The following is a 17,944-nucleotide window of genomic DNA, read 5'->3' as shown; positions in this document are numbered from 1 at the left end:
GTGAACGCTCACAAAAATACTGGCGCGTGGCGGAATCCAAACGCTCTCGGCAGATATTCGCAGGGCGGCGCGGCGTTGACAGTCCTCGGGTAAACATCAGCTTTCTCGGTAGAAAATGTGACAGTGCGCTTTCGGAGGTCAGTAATAGCTCTATACTCCCGGAGAAAATCAGCGCCAAGGATACAGCCACGGGAGCGGTCAGGTAGAACTAGGCAGCTGACAACAAATGTGGAGCTGCGAATTTGGACTCTTGCCGTGCACAGGCCAAGCGGAGTTACGACAAGTCCGCCAGCCATGCGAATCTGCGTGCCGGACCATGGCGTCATTACCTTTTTAAGAAGCGACGCTAGCTTTCCGCTTAAAATCGAGAAATCAGTGCCAGTGTCCATCAAAGCACTAACCTTAGAGCCGTCGAGAAGCACGGGTATATCCAACGAGAATCGATCTCCGAGTTCAGGTACAGCAGTCGTTGCCTTTAAATCGCGGTCGGTCGCTGTTCGCGTTGTCGGGGGGTCTTGTTCGAATCGATTGCCAGCGGCCTCGCGCCAGAAGGTCGCTGTCTTTAGTGTTCCAGGCGGGGGCTTGGCGACCGTCTCTGCGCGATCCAGGAGGAGCTTTGGGGCTGTGGCGGAGGTCGGCGTGGTGATGGAGACCGAGACTGCCGCTGAGGAATAGTCGGCATGCGCTGCTGGGCCACGTAGCGCTCTATCTTCCGCGGTCGTTGACCGAATGGTGGGCGGGGCATGTCGACAGGAAACCCCTGCAGTACCCCCGTCGATACGGGCACTGGCGATACAGATGACCGGGCTCCCCGCAGTGAAAGCACAGACGCCGCCGATCTGGAGCACGCTGTGAGGACTCTGTGAGATTGCAGGTCTTATTTTCAACAAACACCAAAGTACAAACAATAAACGAGGCGGCTTTTAACGGAAAGGAAACCAATTACAATATGAGCGAGAAGAAAGGAAAGGAACAAGAGAACAACGCAACAATACACGGGAAAAACACACGGGGGAACAGAACAAAGTGCTTATGATAAATGCAGGAAAAAGAGTCAAAGAGGAAAGTTCACACTACTTGTCTTATTCGAGCAACGAGCGGGGAGGACTGGCTGGGTGTCGGGCAGTCAAGGAGTCTCTTGGCGTTCCAACGTCGATGAAACGCTACCGCAGCGTCAGCGTTCGTGGGCTCCCGGCACGGTTCCCAGGTCTGGTATCCCGGAAAAAGGTCACGTAGGCGCCAGAGGCGGCCTGTGTGGAGCAGCTGACGGATGGACGGAGAAGAGTGGCGCCTGGGCCTGGTGGTTGAGGCTCTCGACGATGGATGTCCAGGTCTGGTGGCCCGGACGTCTGCGGCTAAGGCCCAAGCCCGGAACTCGGGGAGCCAGCAGAACTCGTCCACGTCCGTCGCCCACCGCGCTCTTCTCTTCTCTGCCACGTAATCCTCTTCGACCTGCCCCGCGTTCCCCTCCGCACGCGCTCCTCGTGCTTTGTCTTCTTCTCCTCACGAACGCCGCTGGGTGGCGCTATCTCCTTACAGAAGGCCCCCTCTTCGGAAGTTTTTTCCAAGGGAAAGAACTCAACTTCAGGAGAGCGACACCAGACGCGTTCGACGATCGCAACACAGAACACCGCACCACAGCGCGCACACTACACACCACACACAATACGACGGTCGTCAATGTTCGAAGCGTTCACAGACCTTCGCACACACAGCACAGAGAGCACATGGAAAGTCAACGTAAAGCGTCCATAGAGGGCGAAGAAACACGGAAAACATAAAAAGTAGATAGCCGACACTCAAAAACAAACATGAACAAACAAAAACAATTCCAACAATAGGTGTGGGCTACATTCTTCTGTATTCCATTGTTCCCATCAAACCACATCACCGTCGCGAGAACTTTTCTGGCTAATACTTCCGTTTTCCTTTGTGAAACCGTTTTCTCCACACCGACCTCAGTTTCCACCATGATTTTACATGTTCCCGTCCTATGATGTTATTCACTCTGTTCTCCCTTGCCTTCGACACAGTCTGCTGACACATGTCACACGATCTGACATAACTCTTAATGTCAGCCTGTACACCGGGCCAGTAAAACTCACTGAGCACCCTAGCTATTGTTTGCCGTATTCCATGATGGCCGGATAATGCACTCTTATGTGCCAACTTAAGCACTTGCGTGCGTAAGCCCTTCGGTACCACCGCTTGCTCAACGACTTGGCCGGGACACACTTGGTACGACCGGAAAAGAACACCGTCATCTGTATCAAAGGAGTGGGCGGTCTGTCCCTTACCACGAAATATTTGCCCCAACTTCCTGCGACACACCTCTAAGGTCGGGTCTTCTTCCTGTTTGAGGCGAAACTCCGGCCGTGACAAGTGGAGTGTGTTCAGAGTGGGGCTTTTACTACTCTCTGAAACCTTTGCTGTCACCATAAGGGAAGGAACATCGACCGCACCCGTCATGGCAAGGGAAACTGCCTGATCAGTGAGAACTGGCGGGTCAACCGGGAATGGAGGTTTAGCCCCGGGGACATTGCCTATTATAATGTCGTATAAGGGTGTAGACAAGCAGCGCGCGATGGCCTTACCCGAGAAGTATGGAGAAGAAATCACCACCTCCGCTTCCGGAACTTCTACACGGGTCCCATTGGCCAAGAATAATGTAGCCTTTTTCCCTGTTAGTGCCGCTGGCGGTACAAGAGACTCACGCACAACAATACCGGTGCTGCCCGTATCCCGTAATACCGAACCATGCTGGCCGAACACCTCACCGTGCGCCACGGGCATAGCAGTTTCCACCGGGTTGGAAGGACAGACCATCTCCCCCAACTGGCCCTCTACGCGCGTTACCACTGCAGTGCTATCGGGATGTGAATATCGAGGTGTCATGCAACAGGCGGACTCCTCACGGTCTCCTGGCCTCTTAGCTTTGCATGACTGGGCATCATGTCCTACCTCGCGGCACCAGGTGCAATACAATTGCTTCGGCTTTGTCCGACAATCCGACGCCTTGTGCCCAGTCTTCTCGCAAAGAAAACATCGAAGGCGGGATTGTGAACGTGAAACCTCGTCCTTGGCTTTAACTATCGTGTGCTCACCCTCCTCTTTAAAGAACAACAAGTTATTTTGCCGCTGTGCCTCGAGAAAATGATCGGCAGCCACCGCCAGCTTAGAAACTGTCTTGCCCTCCCGCTCACGTAAGAAAAGGGCTAAACGAGAATGACAGTTGTTCAGAAATTGTTCGCTCACGACCATCTCGCGAACCACCTCAAAAGTGCGGCCTTCACCCCGCATCTCGACCCAACGGTCAAAGAAGCTAAACAACCTGGCAGCATATTGCGAGGCCGTTTCTCCATCCTGGGGCTTGCTCTGGCGAAACTTCTCTCGGTACCCTTCCGCGGTGAACCTAAACCTCTGAAGCAAGGCAAGCTTCGCTTTGTCATAATCCACGGAATCCTCAGGCGAGAGCCGACCGAAGACCCTAAGTGCTTCGCCGCCAAGGCACAAGCTCAACGCCGTTGCCCACTTTTCTTTTGGCCAACCCTGCCCCGTGGCCACATGCTCAAACCTCTTTAAGTAGGCATCGAGGTCATCCCGCGCTTCATTGAACTGTGGTATGAGGCTGTGCGGGTTAATGGAGCTGGTCGATGAGTCGCTACGCTCTCCACGGTCACTCGGAGGATTTGCGCCACCCTCCATGAGCCTTATTTGTAGCTGCAAGTTCCGCGCCTCTAACTCCAAGCGTTCCTTCGCAGCCTCTCGCTCAGCCTCTAAATTCCGTGCCTCTAATTCCAATTTCTGCTTCGCAGCTTCACGCTCAGCCTCTAAATTCCGTGCCTCTAATTCCAATTTCTGCTTCGCAGCTTCACGCTCAGCGGCTCTCTCTTCCCGTGCCTTACGAAGCTCGTCCTCCACCCACGCTCGTAACTCCGCGCCGCACAAGCCCATGCGCTCGCCTAAAGTAACCAAATCTGACGCGCTCATACTGTGCCTAAATTAACACAACAGGCAAAGAAATAATAACCGACCTCGTCCTGTCGTGGACGCCAAATTTGTGAGGACTCTGTGAGATTGCAGGTCTTATTTTCAACAAACACCAAAGTACAAACAATAAACGAGGCGGCTTTTAACGGAAAGGAAACCAATTACAATATGAGCGAGAAGAAAGGAAAGGAACAAGAGAACAACGCAACAATACACGGGAAAAACACACGGGGGAACAGAACAAAGTGCTTATGATAAATGCAGGAAAAAGAGTCAAAGAGGAAAGTTCACACTACTTGTCTTATTCGAGCAACGAGCGGGGAGGACTGGCTGGGTGTCGGGCAGTCAAGGAGTCTCTTGGCGTTCCAACGTCGATGAAACGCTACCGCAGCGTCAGCGTTCGTGGGCTCCCGGCACGGTTCCCAGGTCTGGTATCCCGGAAAAAGGTCACGTAGGCGCCAGAGGCGGCCTGTGTGGAGCAGCTGACGGATGGACGGAGAAGAGTGGCGCCTGGGCCTGGTGGTTGAGGCTCTCGACGATGGATGTCCAGGTCTGGTGGCCCGGACGTCTGCGGCTAAGGCCCAAGCCCGGAACTCGGGGAGCCAGCAGAACTCGTCCACGTCCGTCGCCCACCGCGCTCTTCTCTTCTCTGCCACGTAATCCTCTTCGACCTGCCCCGCGTTCCCCTCCGCACGCGCTCCTCGTGCTTTGTCTTCTTCTCCTCACGAACGCCGCTGGGTGGCGCTATCTCCTTACACACGCCACAGGTCCGTCTTCCGCTGGGCCGATTGTAGATTGTCGATGTAGCACGTGACGGGGTGTGCGGAAAACAGTGAGCCCTGATTGGATGGAGGACACTGCGCCGAAGAGGGCGCAGGACGTCGCAAGGCTTCAGCATAAGTGGGCCGACGGCACTCCGTGGGAAAAGGCGGCGGGTCAACGGACGGGAACGAAGGCCTCAAGGCTTGAACCTCTTCTCGGACGAGGCTAGTGAGAGGCCGGCCGTCGGCAGGGGAGCACCGAAAAGTGTCTGGAGCTCTTCGCGGACAACGGAGTGGATCAGCTCGCGGAGATCAGGGTTAGCCCCGAAGGTAGGAAACGGTCCTGTAGCCGAAGCGGCGAGTACCGGCCTGTCGTAGGTGGTAGACCGCCGCAGGAGCATCTTCTCCATCGTGACCGCTTCCGTAAGGAACTCAGCAACAGTCCCTGGTGGACTGCGCACGAGGCCAGTGAACAGTTGCTCTTTAACACCGCGCATGAGTTGGCGCACCTTTTTCTCTTCGGGCATGGCCGGGTCAGCTCGTCGGAAAAGCCGGGTCATGTCCTCCACGTACATGGCTACAGTCTCATTCGGCATCTGAATGCGAGACTGCAAAGCCCGTTGAGCCCGTTCTCGACGATCCGTGCTGGTGTAGGTCTCCAGCAGGCGTCGGCGGAACTCGTGCCATGATGTCAAGGCGTCTTCTCGGTTCTCGTACCACGTATACGTGCACCATCCTCCAGGCTAAAGAAGACGTTTCGAAGCTTGGCGGCGTCGTCCCACTGTTTAAACGAGGCCACCCGTTCAAACTCGACAAGCCAGTCTTCGACGTCTTCGAGATGAATGCCGTGGAATGGTTTGGGCAGTCGCGGATTCTGCAAGGTATAGTAGGCTGCCGCTTGCGTGACATGTCGATGGCTGGGTGCCCTGGCAGACTCCAAAGGCCCGTGTTCGGGAGGTAGGCCTTGGTTTCTCCCGCTAGCACGGTGCACAGGGGTGTCCACTAGCGAAGGACTGGAGCCCAGGGTATCCGGAGGAGTACGATACATATACAGGGATCTTTACCCAGCGCCTACAGCAAAATATGTAACGGAAGATAGGGCGACAGGTCGCTAACCAGCAGAATGCGGCAGCCAGCCAGCGCGAGACACTTCAACGTCTTTCTTTTCAAGCGCCACCTGTGAACATCAGGTCGCAATATATTAACCAAATAGTCAGATTTTTTTCCTTTTATTTCGCTCCGAAAGACGCCTTCGCTTTTCCTTACCTGGACTATTTGACTATGTCGCAAATATCGGGCTCGCGTGGTGATAACTGTCAGTTTTCTCATATCTCATTGTTAGGGACTAGAGTTTCAAGTGTTATTTTTTGAAAATTCGGCGAAATTTTTTCGTTGTTTATATGAGAACGCATTTTCGTTTTTTTTTCGGTGAATATTTCCTACACATGGATTAGTGTTTCTTTTTTTTATGGGGGGGGGGGGGGGGGGGTATATAGTGTGGTTTTCCTGTCCAGTGAAAAGCCATTTCGTATTTACCTGGCTCTTATGTCAGCCTGGACATTCCATCTACCAGTAATTAACACAAAAATGGTCGTTCATCACTGGAAAAAACACTTGTAGCAGTGCTTAGTTGCAGAAGAAAAAGCTATCGCCAGTAAGGGAAGTACCATGAATGATTTGATGCAACTGTAATACAGAGACACAAGTGGCAGCTGATTTCTGAAACATGGATTGCCATGTTGTCTCTGGGCTGACGAGCACGAATGCGGAGAATGACGTGGTCTGAGTGTTTACGACAGAGATGGAAGTTTCGCTGGACCGTCGCGGTAGCCAGAACATGACACTCTTTCGCGACACTTACGCCTTACTTCAAGAGTGCTTAACCGAGTGACTGCCCTGAGCGGCCGATCAACGTGCACAACGCTACACCAGCAGGGCGGTTGGAGTCTCCCTGTCTCCAGAGTCATCTGAGGCAGCGGGTCGATGCCTCAAAATGCCCAAATGCGCTGCCTAATCAAACGGTACACCGCTGCACCTTGCCCATGGGTTCCGCACATTATTATTTCTCTTTTTTTTCACTGAGTGTAACTGCCTCGGATGCTGGCCTGATACATTTAAAGGAAGAAACAGCGCGACGAAACACGGAAACACGTAGAAATGACACACACACGAGCGCTGACTCACAACTGAAAGTTTATTCTCGTGGAAAGACCCTTAAATAGAAAACGCCCCGCCGCGGTGGCTCAGTGGTTACGGCGCTCGGCTGCTGACCCGAAAGACGCGGGTTCGATCCCGGCTGCGGCGGTTGAATTTCGATGGAGGCGAAATTCTAGAGGCCCGTGTGCTGTGCGATGTCAGTGCACGTTAAAGAACCCCAGGTGGTCAAAATTTCCGGAGCCCTTCACTACGGCATCCCTCATAGCCTAAGTTGCTTTGGGACGTTAAACCCCAATAAACCAAACCAAACCAAAGCTTAAATAGAAAACATGAGCGGGTGGGCTGCTCAGCGATAACCGGCAATCAGTGTGGTCGCGCCACAAGATGACACAAAAACACAACAGGAAACAAAAGAGTTATAAGCGATAAAAAGGCGGTGTAAAGGGCCGCTTAACGGTGGTCAGGTAGGTAACATTAACAAAAACTATGAAAAAGTACCCAAAAGGGCGGGGAAAGGTAAAAACTATGAAGGACACAAATGAAAATTATACAGGTCAAAACATAAAAATATAAAAAATGTAAAAACGTGAAGAAGGTAAAATTTAAAAAAAACGTGCCCAAAAGGGGGTGTGGAACTAAAAGCAAGATAAAAGTGGTAGCAACGAGGATTCCGTGAATTAATCAGCTGTGTGTGGCGCACTAGAACCTTCGGCGTTAGTCAACGCACCCAGAAAATCTAGCTCTTTTTTTGACAAGGAGAAGGATGGAGTACTGACGCAGTCTTGACCGGCATAATGGATTTGGAGGGCTTCAAATATACCTACGTTAAACTATATACCTACGTTAAACTATATACCTACGTTAAACTATATACCTACGTTAAACTTTCAGTTGTGAGTCAGCGCTCGTGTGTGTATCATTTCTTCGTGTCTCCGTGTTTCGTCGCGCTGTTTCTTCCTTTAAATGGATTACCAACTAGCCCGGAACCTTGCTCTTCCGACCTGATACAGAAGGATACTGACCTTTATCGGTTAAAACTTAATTTGGAATACCTAAATCGATGTACTTTTGTCGGTTTTTTTTACTGTTTAAACCGAAATCTCTAACCCCTAGTCATAGTTTACTATGTGACTACGCACCAGCTATATACCTATGTTAGAACCCGTTAATAGAACCAAGCTCTCCTTCGATATTTGATTCACAAATCGGGGCAGAAAAGGAAGGAACGAGAAAGACATGCTCGTTTAGAATGTGGTAGAAAGGGCTCGGTGTTTTATATGCACGTCGTCATTATGTCCACGGCGAAAAGAAGAAGCTTTTGATTGTGAAACGCTCCTATTGAAGGAAGATAACTCTGTGAATTAGATTTATCTTGTAAATTCAGGCTCTGGAATAATACAGGAATCCGACACTGCGTGATTGGAACACTGATGATCTCCTAATGTTTTCGTGTTGCCTTCGTACCGTGGAAGACGTTGGAAACGGGGTATCGAACGCCCCCCCACCTCCCGCATGCGTGGCGGATGCTCAAACGACATCGCTGCGGTCGGTACTGCTGCCGACAGGGGGATATTGACGCAGCTGGGTGGTGGCGATCACTTCAGAGAACAGGGTGCTTGGCAGCTTCGTGTCGAACTACGCGGCACCCTGCTGGGTCGCATTCTTTCGCGTTTCTTCGGCCAGAGTGCAGGGATCGTGGTTGGGGCTCCCATTTGTTCGCCGTTTCCTTTTTTGTTATTGAAATAGAGCTGTGTTTCTAGCCTAAGCTCCTTGCACACTCCGCGTGTGAGAGCGAAGCCTTCAAAATACGCAGCCCCTCGCTGAAAGAGAAAAGGACCTGCTATCGGCGATGGTCCACAGGTTTTCATTTCTCCTTCTTCCGCGCGTTGTTTTTTCCTTCATAAGTCGTTGTTGCCACTGTGGGGGGTGTTGCGACTCGGGTAGCATGGTCGAACCGGTGATGGGACGAGGGTGATCGAAGACTCGGTTAAGAGGCAGGCAAGGAAAGTTTTCAGTAAAGCAGAAAGTTGGGCTAGTTGGTCCATCTAAACACGGCGCATTCTTAAACTTTTTTTTTTAATATATAAGACAAGTATTAAGTCAAGATAAACTTTTTTTTTTAATATATAAGACAAGAATTATCTTGACTTAGTCCGTTTGTCTATCGTACAGCTAAGCCACGTTTTTATTTGGGTTTTTATCTTGTTGACACGTGCTGAATTTCCTGGCGCATGCTTACCGAGTGAGAAGTGTTTTTCGACCAAGCTTCAGTTGCTAGTGCGCTCTTGTCCTGTCCGTTCTCCCTGTGTTCTGCGTGTTTTTCTCTGCGCCGTTTTTAGAAGGAAAGTTTTACATTGTGTACACGTACAGCAGCTGAGAATGCTTCTCAGTCGAAGAGCCTCGATGGGAGAAAGCTACTTGATGTGAGGAACCCCATCCTCTGCGCCAGGTTTTGTTTTCTTCCCTAAAATCCCTAGATGGAGACCGTGTTTGGCGAACAGGGCGTGTCCATGTTGGCAGGTGATCACGCACCCTCCCCAGGGAACACGCGCCCATCGCTTGAGAGGAGGGTGTTATCTTCGTCGTGCATCCGCAGATACCTCCACGAGTGACACTCCCACGATGTGCAGCTGGTCGCACGTGTTTCTCATCCGTGCACGGGCAAGCTACGCGGAAAAGTACGCGGTGTCAGCCTCCCCTTTGGAGACGAATTGCGATGTCAAAACATGACGACTAGACCCCGCAGCGCTTCCCGGTACTCCTTGGTAGCCCGTGGGGCAGTGGCGCAGGGCTCTCTCTTCCAGTTCCCCGTCGAAGTGGCCAGGAGGTGCGATTGAGGGAACCCTCCTTTTTCTGAGACGAAGGGCATCCGGTCTGTAGCTGTCGCGAGGTTGTCGCCTTTGTTGACAGCTCTCGGTTGTGGCTTGCTCCTGCCCGCGTGGCCAGGAATACGATCATAACGGGGGCCTGTTCTTAGCTTCCTAAGGTTGTGTTTTTTTTTTGGAGTGGGGTTTTCCCCGGTTATTGTTTCCTTTTTTTTAAATTATTTTTTCCACCTGATTCCCCCCCCCCCCCCCCCCCCTTTCCCAGCCCTTCGCTGATGTGGTCGCAACAAAACTTCCTTGAACCCAGCCTTCCTTATACTTCTTCGTCACAAGATATTTGCAGCACTACAGAAGGCAGAGCTCTTTCGTGCAATCAGGGCTGCAGGAACACAAAAAATAGTTCCTCGAATATTTGAGCACTCTAGGACTATTAAGGAAAAAATGAGCGCAGCAATTGAAAACATAGTTTGGACGAGTAGATTTAGATGGTAGAAAGTGCTTCAATCACTGGTGAAATTAGCAAACAAAGCCCGTACGATCACAGCTCCGCGGTGGCCTGCTACGAGGTAGTGATGCGTCGCCTTTTTACAACATGATGTCGGCCTATCGGTTGTGCCGCCCACCTGTGTGCGGTACACCTACAGTGCGCTGTTTTCCCAAGTAGGCGATCGCAGTTGCTTTCTTGAAGTGCTTCGCGTCGAGAACGGGGGCAGTTCAAGTACAAATGCGCTCATCAAGAGGACGGCAAAGCTGACCCAGGTGAGCGAGCGAACGCTTTACCAGTGGACAACGCAGAAGTTTAAGGCGGGCCGAATGTTGTCCCCGATGAAGCCGGCAGCGTTACAGCGACGATCAACGCATCATAACGTTCTGTGAAGCAGCATAAAGTGCGATGGATGAGTAGCCTAAAAAAAGGACATACAGACTTGGCTGCCCGGAAATGGTGTCGCGTGGAGCAGCGATATTATGAAGGCCGAACTCATGCAGCTTGTCAACCACGTGAGCACAGGTGGCGACCAATACCGTGTGTACTGCATCGCCGAAGCTGCTGGCCATCTCATTGTGCGCGTGCCACCCTACCACTGCCCACTGAACCCGAGAGAGCTTGTTTGGAGCGATGTCGAGGGTTTCGTGGCCAGTTAAAACAAGATGTTTAAGCTCCAGGAAGTGAAGCCTCTGGTTTGGCAAGGCATCATGCAAGTTACTGCTGAGAAATAGAAGAATTACGTGCAGCATGGTATCAGTGAGGAAGATGTGATGAGGAAACTGGCCTGCATCATCGACGATGTTGTTGACCAAGGACCGACCATTGTTGTCAACCTGGAGGACGACACAACGATCAGTGCTGAATGGAATTGTGATGAGGACGATGGGATGAGCCCCATTAACGTGCTAACGTGCGCGAAAAAGTCAGGACCATTCAGTACTGTTGCAGTGAGAGTAAAGAAAATGAGAACGACGTAGTCTCTAATGAGATGTGGCAGATGCTGCAGTGGAGGGCAGCGCATGGGCTTTTTTTGCATCGACATTCGGCTGCTGTGGCCTGCACTCGACCCAGCTTAATAGTACAGTGACAACGCTGGAATAAATAACTTTGTACACACATAGCAGGAACATCGGAAATAACTGTGACTTGAGAACAAAGGAAGTGATACGAACAGGTGTCGAAAAAAAAAAGAAAAATCAGGGCCAGACTCTTCGGAACGGGCATCACCCTGTCCAAAAACAAACAGATGAAAGAATGAAAAGAGATCAAGCGCCACCTCCTAGTGGTAGAAAGAAGCTAACTACTAGTACGCCTTCTTTCACATGGATGCAGCCACCTGGACATCAGGTGGATCGAGCCACAGGCGCGTAGGAACACACTAATGTATTGCGGGCCATCCTGATTGGACGAGAGAGCCCTACCTTTCGTAGTGCTGCAAATATCTTGTGAGACGGAGTTAACGGAGTATAGGTCTCTGTCTCTGTTCTTCCTCCGCTTTGCTTCCCGTGCATTCGTTTGCGGAATCGCTCCGGTGTGCTCACTTTTCGCCCTCCGCGCCTTCCATATATGTTTCCTGAGTGTGCTTTGCTTATGGGCCGCGTTTACTCGCCGCAGGCGTCTCAGGAGACGTGCCACTCGTGTGAGATTGTGCCCCGTGCTTTTGTTGTTTTAATATGGAAACAATAAAGCTTTCGTCACGTGCACCAAAAGCCCGGCAATGTGCAAAGCGAAATTCACTTATTGGTCGGGCATGGTCACGTGACATTGTCATGCCATCGCAACATGCCCACACTGGGTTTTGGAGAACCTAGTTTCTTGACAGCCATAGAGAATCGAAATCAAAAACCAGAAAATAATGTTATGTAAGAAAGAGAGTTGTGGTTTGATGCCCCAGTGGCTAGCATCGACGAAGGAGAGAAAAAAGAAGGAAGACGAAGCTGACGAAGCTCTGGTGCGCGCTTGCGAACGCTGGCCTGCTGAGAAGCACCGCTCGAACAAAGACTGGCCGTGCACGCTAATTGTGCGAGTCGCCTCATTACACTTGGTGGAGGTGCTGCCTGCTCTTCCCCTGGAGCTACGCCACGATGCCCAGGCTACCAGGCTCTACCACGACGTCCGACACCCCGGCCCAGCCTGCCCAGCCCGTTCCCAACGCTGTTCCGGTGTCGTCCGTCAGCGCGACCCTACGATCTTCAGCGGCACGGACGACACCGACGTGGAAGATTGGCTGGCCTCCTACGAACGCGTGAGTGCTTACAACAAATGGGATGACGTCGTTAAGCTCACGAACGTCATCTTCTGCTTGACCGATGTCGCCAACTTGCGGTTCTGCAGCCACGGAGCGGATTTTACTACCTGGACGGCTCTAAAAACCAGCCTGACTGACGTCTTCGGCCGCCCTGCTGTCCGAAAACTTCGTGGCGAACAACGGTTGCTCAGTCGTGCCCAGCAGAACGGCGAGAACTTCACGAGTTTTATCGAGGACGTCGTTGATTTGTGTAAGCAACTCAATCCATCTATGAGCGAGGCTGACAAAATCCGACACATTCTGAAAGAGATTGAGGACGATGCGCTTCAAATCTTGGTGTTTAAAAATCCTTAAACCGTCTCCGACGTCGTCTCTTTGTGTCACAGCTGCGACGAGCTCCGCAAGCAGCGACATGTCACCCGCCGTACCATTTGCCCGGACGACACCCTTTCGAGCTTGGCAGTAGGCGGTCCTGCCCACGATCAGCCGACACTTCTTCAGCACATCAAGCAGTTTGTGCGGGAGGAGGTCGCTCGTCACTTATCGCTGGTTACCTGCCAACCCGCCCCAACGCCATCGCTGTCGCCCTCTATTCAGCGTGTCATCCAGGAGCAGGTAGCTGAGGTCCTGCCGCCCACTAATCCACCCCCTCTGGTCACTGCATCGCTGACATAAGCTGAAGCAGTCGCCCGGCCACGACCTCAGCCGGTTGTGCCTTCTTATGCTCCACCCGTCATCGTGTGCCCTCAGCGGCAGCTCGCCCCTGCACTGCCACTCACTCACCATCCTCTGCCTCGCCCCGGTCCCCGCCCTACGAATCCGTGGCGCACCCCAGATAACCGCCCGATTTGCTACGCCTGCGGTCTCGCTGGTCATGTGGCCCGCTGGTGCCGCAAGCGCGGATCCGGTTCTCAGGACTACGGGCGCCCGCCGACGGTCCGATGCCTTCCGTACCTATCTCTTCTCCTCTGCCTCCTCAGAATCTCTCCCCGTGTGGCTTCGACTCCTACAACCGAAGCCATCGGTCGCCGTCTCTTCGACGCCGTTCGCTCTCTCCGATGCGCCGCCGGTCACCACCCCTCCAAGCGGAAAACTAGGCGCCGCAGTTCCGGAGGCAAGAACTGCGCCGTCAACGACAGTCTCAAGCTATCACCGCTCCTAAGAACGTTATTGAAGTGATCGTTGAAGGTGTTCCTGTTGACGCGCTTATTGACACTGGTGCTGCCGTGTCCATCATTAGTCGTTATTTGTGCCGTAAACTAAAAAAAAAGTGATGACGCCGCTGTCTGACCTTTCCCTTCGCACCTCCAGCGCTGACCCCATTCGCCCTCTCTCAGCGTGCACTGCCTGCCTCGTCATCCAAGGCCTCTCCTACACCGTTGAGTTCTTTGTTTTCATGCCGCCGCGGTGGCTCAGCGGTTATGGTGCTCGGCTGCTGACCCGAAAGACGCGGGTTCGATCCCGGCCGCGGCGGCTAGAATTTCTTTGGAGGAGAAATTCTAGAGGCCCGTGTACTGGGCGATGTCAGTGCACGTTAAAGAACCCCAGGTGGTCGAAATTTCTGGAGCCCTCCACTACGGCGTCTCTCATAGCCTTAGTCGCTTTGGGACGTTAAACCCCATAACCAAACCATAACCAAATCATCTTTGTTTTCACCCGCTCCTCTCATGGCATCATTCTCGGGTGGGACTGTCCGCGCATCACGCCATTATTGACTGTGCACGTTCTGAAATCGATTTGCCGCTCGGCTGCTGGCCCGCAAGACGCGGGTTCGATCCCGGCCGCGGCGTCCGAATTTCGATGGAGGCGAAATTCTAGAGGCCCGCGTACTGTGCGATGTCAGTGCACATGAGAGAACCCCAGGTGGTCGAAATTTCCGGAGCCCTTCATTACGGCGCCCCTCATAGCCTGAGTTGCTCTGGGCCGTTAAACTCCAATAAACCAAACGAAATTGATTTGCCGCCGCTGTATGATGCTCTTGTGGACTCCTCCCCTGTTACCGCCGCGCCTATTCTCGCCGCTGACGACGCCGACGTGCCAGCTTTCTCTTCTGTCATCGTTCCGCTTTGTGCTGCTGTCTCTGGCGCTACTGTCCTTTTTTCACCCTCTCCTCTTTGTGCGAACCGCAAATCTGTCATGCTCCCTCATGCCGTGTTCACACTTTCTGGTGGTTGTGGCGCCCTGTACTTCGAGAACCCGTTGCCTTTCCCCACCTCTTTACTTTAGGGGGAATCGCTTGGCACGGTTGTTGTCATCAATCTCGACGAAGCTTCTCCTGTCCTTGATGACCCTGATGCCCATGACATAAACGCCCTCACTCCTCCCGCCGACGTCACCTCCCCCTCCTCCCCGGATATGTTTTCCCATTCTGTCGATGCCGCTCTACCACCTCACAGACGCGTCCAGTTCATCGCTTTGCTGCAGCGCTTCCGTGCATCCTTCGACTCTCCTCAAGCACCGTTGGGTCGTGCAACAGCGGTTCGCCACCACATCGACACTGACACCCATGGACCCTTGCGCCAACGCCTCTACCGCGTCTCCTCTACTGAGCTCCGTATCATTGATGAACAGGTGAACGACATGCTACACCGCGGCGTGATCCAGCCCTCTCGCAGCCCGTGGGCTTCTCCGGTCGTGCTCGTCAAGAAAAAGGACGGCTCCATTAGATTCTGCGTAGACTTCCACCGGTTAAACAAACTTACTGGGAGGACATCTACCCCCTGCCACGTATCGATGATGCGCTTGATTGCCTGCAGGGAGCGGAGTACTTTTCTTCGTTGGATCGGCGCTCTGGGTACTGGCAGGTGCCGATGGCCGACGTCGATCGCCCGAAAACAGCTTTCATCACATCTGATGGGCTGTATGAATTTAATGTGACGCCCTTCAGTCTCTGCAACGCGCCTGCCACTTTTGAGAGTATAATGGATAACATCCTCCGTGGGCTTAAATGGGAGACATGCCTCTGCCACTTGGACGTTGTTGTCATCTTCTCCTAGAATTTTCCGTCTCGTCTTCTCCGCCTCGAGAGTGTTCTGCGCTGTCTCAGTGACGCTGACCTGCCGCTGAACTTTAAAGAGTGCCGCTTTGGCGCCCGACAGCTGACTATCCCAGGCCACGTCGTGTGCAAGGATGGTGTACTCCCGGACCCTGCCAAGCTCCGCGCAGTTGCTGATTTCCCGAAGCCCACATCCTTGAAAGAACTCAGAAGCTTTCTTGGACTTTGCTTCTACTTTCGCCGGTTCGTCAAGAATTTTGCTGCCGTTATCGCCCCGCTGACGCAACTTCTCGCTGGTAGCCACGACTTGTCGGCTTGGTCCCCTGCATGCGACGAAGCTTTTGCAACGCTACGCCAGCTTCTCACCTCTCCTCCGATCTTGCGCCCTTCCGCGCCTACAGAACTCCACACGGACGCCAGCGGCATTGGTCTCGGTGCCGTTCTAGCTCATCGAGAACCTGGTTTCAATGAGTACGTCGTTGCTTACGCCAGCCGTACACTCACAAAAGCGGAGACTAATTATTCCGTCACAGAAAAAGAATGTTTGGCGATTATTTGGGCAATCACAAAATTTCGTCCTTACTTATATGGGCGCTCGTTCGATGTCATTACAGATCACCATGCCCTTGGCCGGCTGTCTTCACTCAAAGATCAATCTGGCCGCCTCGCCTCATCGTGCGGTGTCCCGGACTAAGGACACCGACCATGCAGCAGGGTTTTTTGACCCTCAAACTCTCTTTGAATATTAAAGTTTTTCACCACCACCACCTCGCTCGTTGGGCTCTCCGTTTACAAGATTACGACATTCGGGTCATTTATCGTTCCATTCGTAAACCCTCCGATGCCGACGCTCTCGCGCGCTCCCCTGTGACCTCTCACCCTGACCCACCATCTATTTCCGGCCTCACACCTTCTCTTGACAACACTGATGTGGCTTGTGAGCAGCGCAAGGATCCTTGGATTACTTCTCTTCTGGATTTCTTAGGCAATCGCTCAGCGCGCCTACCTTCTAGAGTGCTCCGTCATCAAGCTCATCACTTTGTCATGCGTGACCAGCTGCTCTACCGTCGGAACTACCTTCCCGATGGTCGCAAATGGCTGCTATAGTGATTCCAAGGCATCTCCGCTCCGCCATTTGTGCCAGTTATCACGACGACCCGCAATGCACTCATGCCGGTCTGCCGAAAACTTTTACCCGCCTACGCCTTCGGTATTATTGCTGAGGTAAGAACCAGCTGAGGTAGGAACCAAAAAAGAAAACGTCCACTTTCAATAGATCTCTCCCGGCATACGTCATCGGCGCACGTGTCTCTGGTGTGGCGGGCAAATAATGTGACTTCTGACCGGGAGGGGCAGCAGCTGCTACTCATACCCTCTTCATACCAAGGCATCTTTAATCGGGATCGGATTAAATGATCAACACATACAAAACCAGTTTAGGAGCAAAAGTGGGCGATTTTTACCACCGGGCGTTGTGCCTTTCACGTCATGCTCTTTGACTTCGAGTTCCCTTTTTTTATTGGCCATCCTAACATATTGTCACGACCAGAGGAGCCGTGAAGGTAGGCGTCGGGAAGAACCCAAGACTGGGAGCTTTCTTTTAATTATAGAGCCAGGTTCCAGGACACAGCAACAGAACAAGCGCGCCCCGAGAGCCTACCGCCGCTTCGTCGTCGTCTTCGACTCAGCGCGGAGGCCGCGCGGCGCGTTAGGCGCGTGGCATTATTCCCCCACGCGAAAGCAAACATCGTCTCGATGTGGAATGGGATATGTACAGTGAGCAAAGGAGGAGCAAAAAGAAAAGAAGAAGAATAGGGGTGAGGTGAACTATACAATGCGCGCTAGATGGCATGCGGGGAGAGTCAAGTGCACACGTGGGGAAGGGAAAAAGGTACGAAACACAGCGTGAACACAGCGCTCAGTCACGCGAAAAGTACGGCTTTTAAGCGTACTACATGCACGATTTCAGGCCGTTGACGCTGAGGGCCGACGATCACAGTTCCATGGGGGACAACTTCGTAGTTGATTCATGGTTGAAAAACAGCGCACAAAAGACTAGACACAAGACTAAAAGACTAGACACAAAAGACAAAAGACTAGACACAAAAGACTAGACACACTTGAAGCAACCTTCGGTTGCTTTAAGTGATAACGAGACCACGTTTCTTGGCGGTTTTTGGGCTTCGGGCGCACGCTAGTTTTAGTTTTATCATTGTCATAGTTTTGTTTGTTCAATTTTGTTTTCATGATTATGCCTTCCTTATATACCCAGGTTTTCGAAATAAAGCCTTAGTTGTGAGTTCAGCGCTTGTCCTGTCGTCGCCTTTACTCTTGTGTCTAGTCTTTTGTGCGCTGTTTTTCAACCATGAACCTATACCAACTCGCCCAACTTAACGTTCTACTACTTCGTAGTTGACGCTGTTCAGGCGGCGCAGGACTCTGTGCGGACCAAAATACCTATTTATAAGCTTTTCGCACAAT

At 52.3% G+C, this 17,944-nt stretch overlaps 1 protein-coding gene across 2 annotated transcripts in view; it reads right to left on the bottom strand.

Moving 5' to 3' along the window:
* LOC149325069 (uncharacterized) overlaps positions 1–17,944 on the bottom strand; it is a 43,811-nt gene that overhangs the window by 12,860 nt on the left and 13,007 nt on the right. The window contains exon 1 of one of the 2 annotated variants that reach the window (XM_089563916.1): positions 402–798. The exons of the other annotated variant lie outside the window; for it this stretch is intronic. The gene's annotated coding sequence lies outside the window, so the exon portion shown is untranslated. Of the gene's footprint in view, positions 1–401; positions 799–17,944 lie in introns of those variants that run through there. 2 annotated transcript variants of the gene reach the window in all.

The sequence above is a fragment of the Amblyomma mixtum genome, chromosome 10, assembly GCF_055824585.1.
Source record: "Amblyomma mixtum isolate Tamu chromosome 10, ASM5582458v1, whole genome shotgun sequence".
NCBI lineage: Eukaryota > Metazoa > Arthropoda > Arachnida > Ixodida > Ixodidae > Amblyomma > Amblyomma mixtum.
This window is presented reverse-complemented; position numbering and strand designations above follow the sequence as displayed.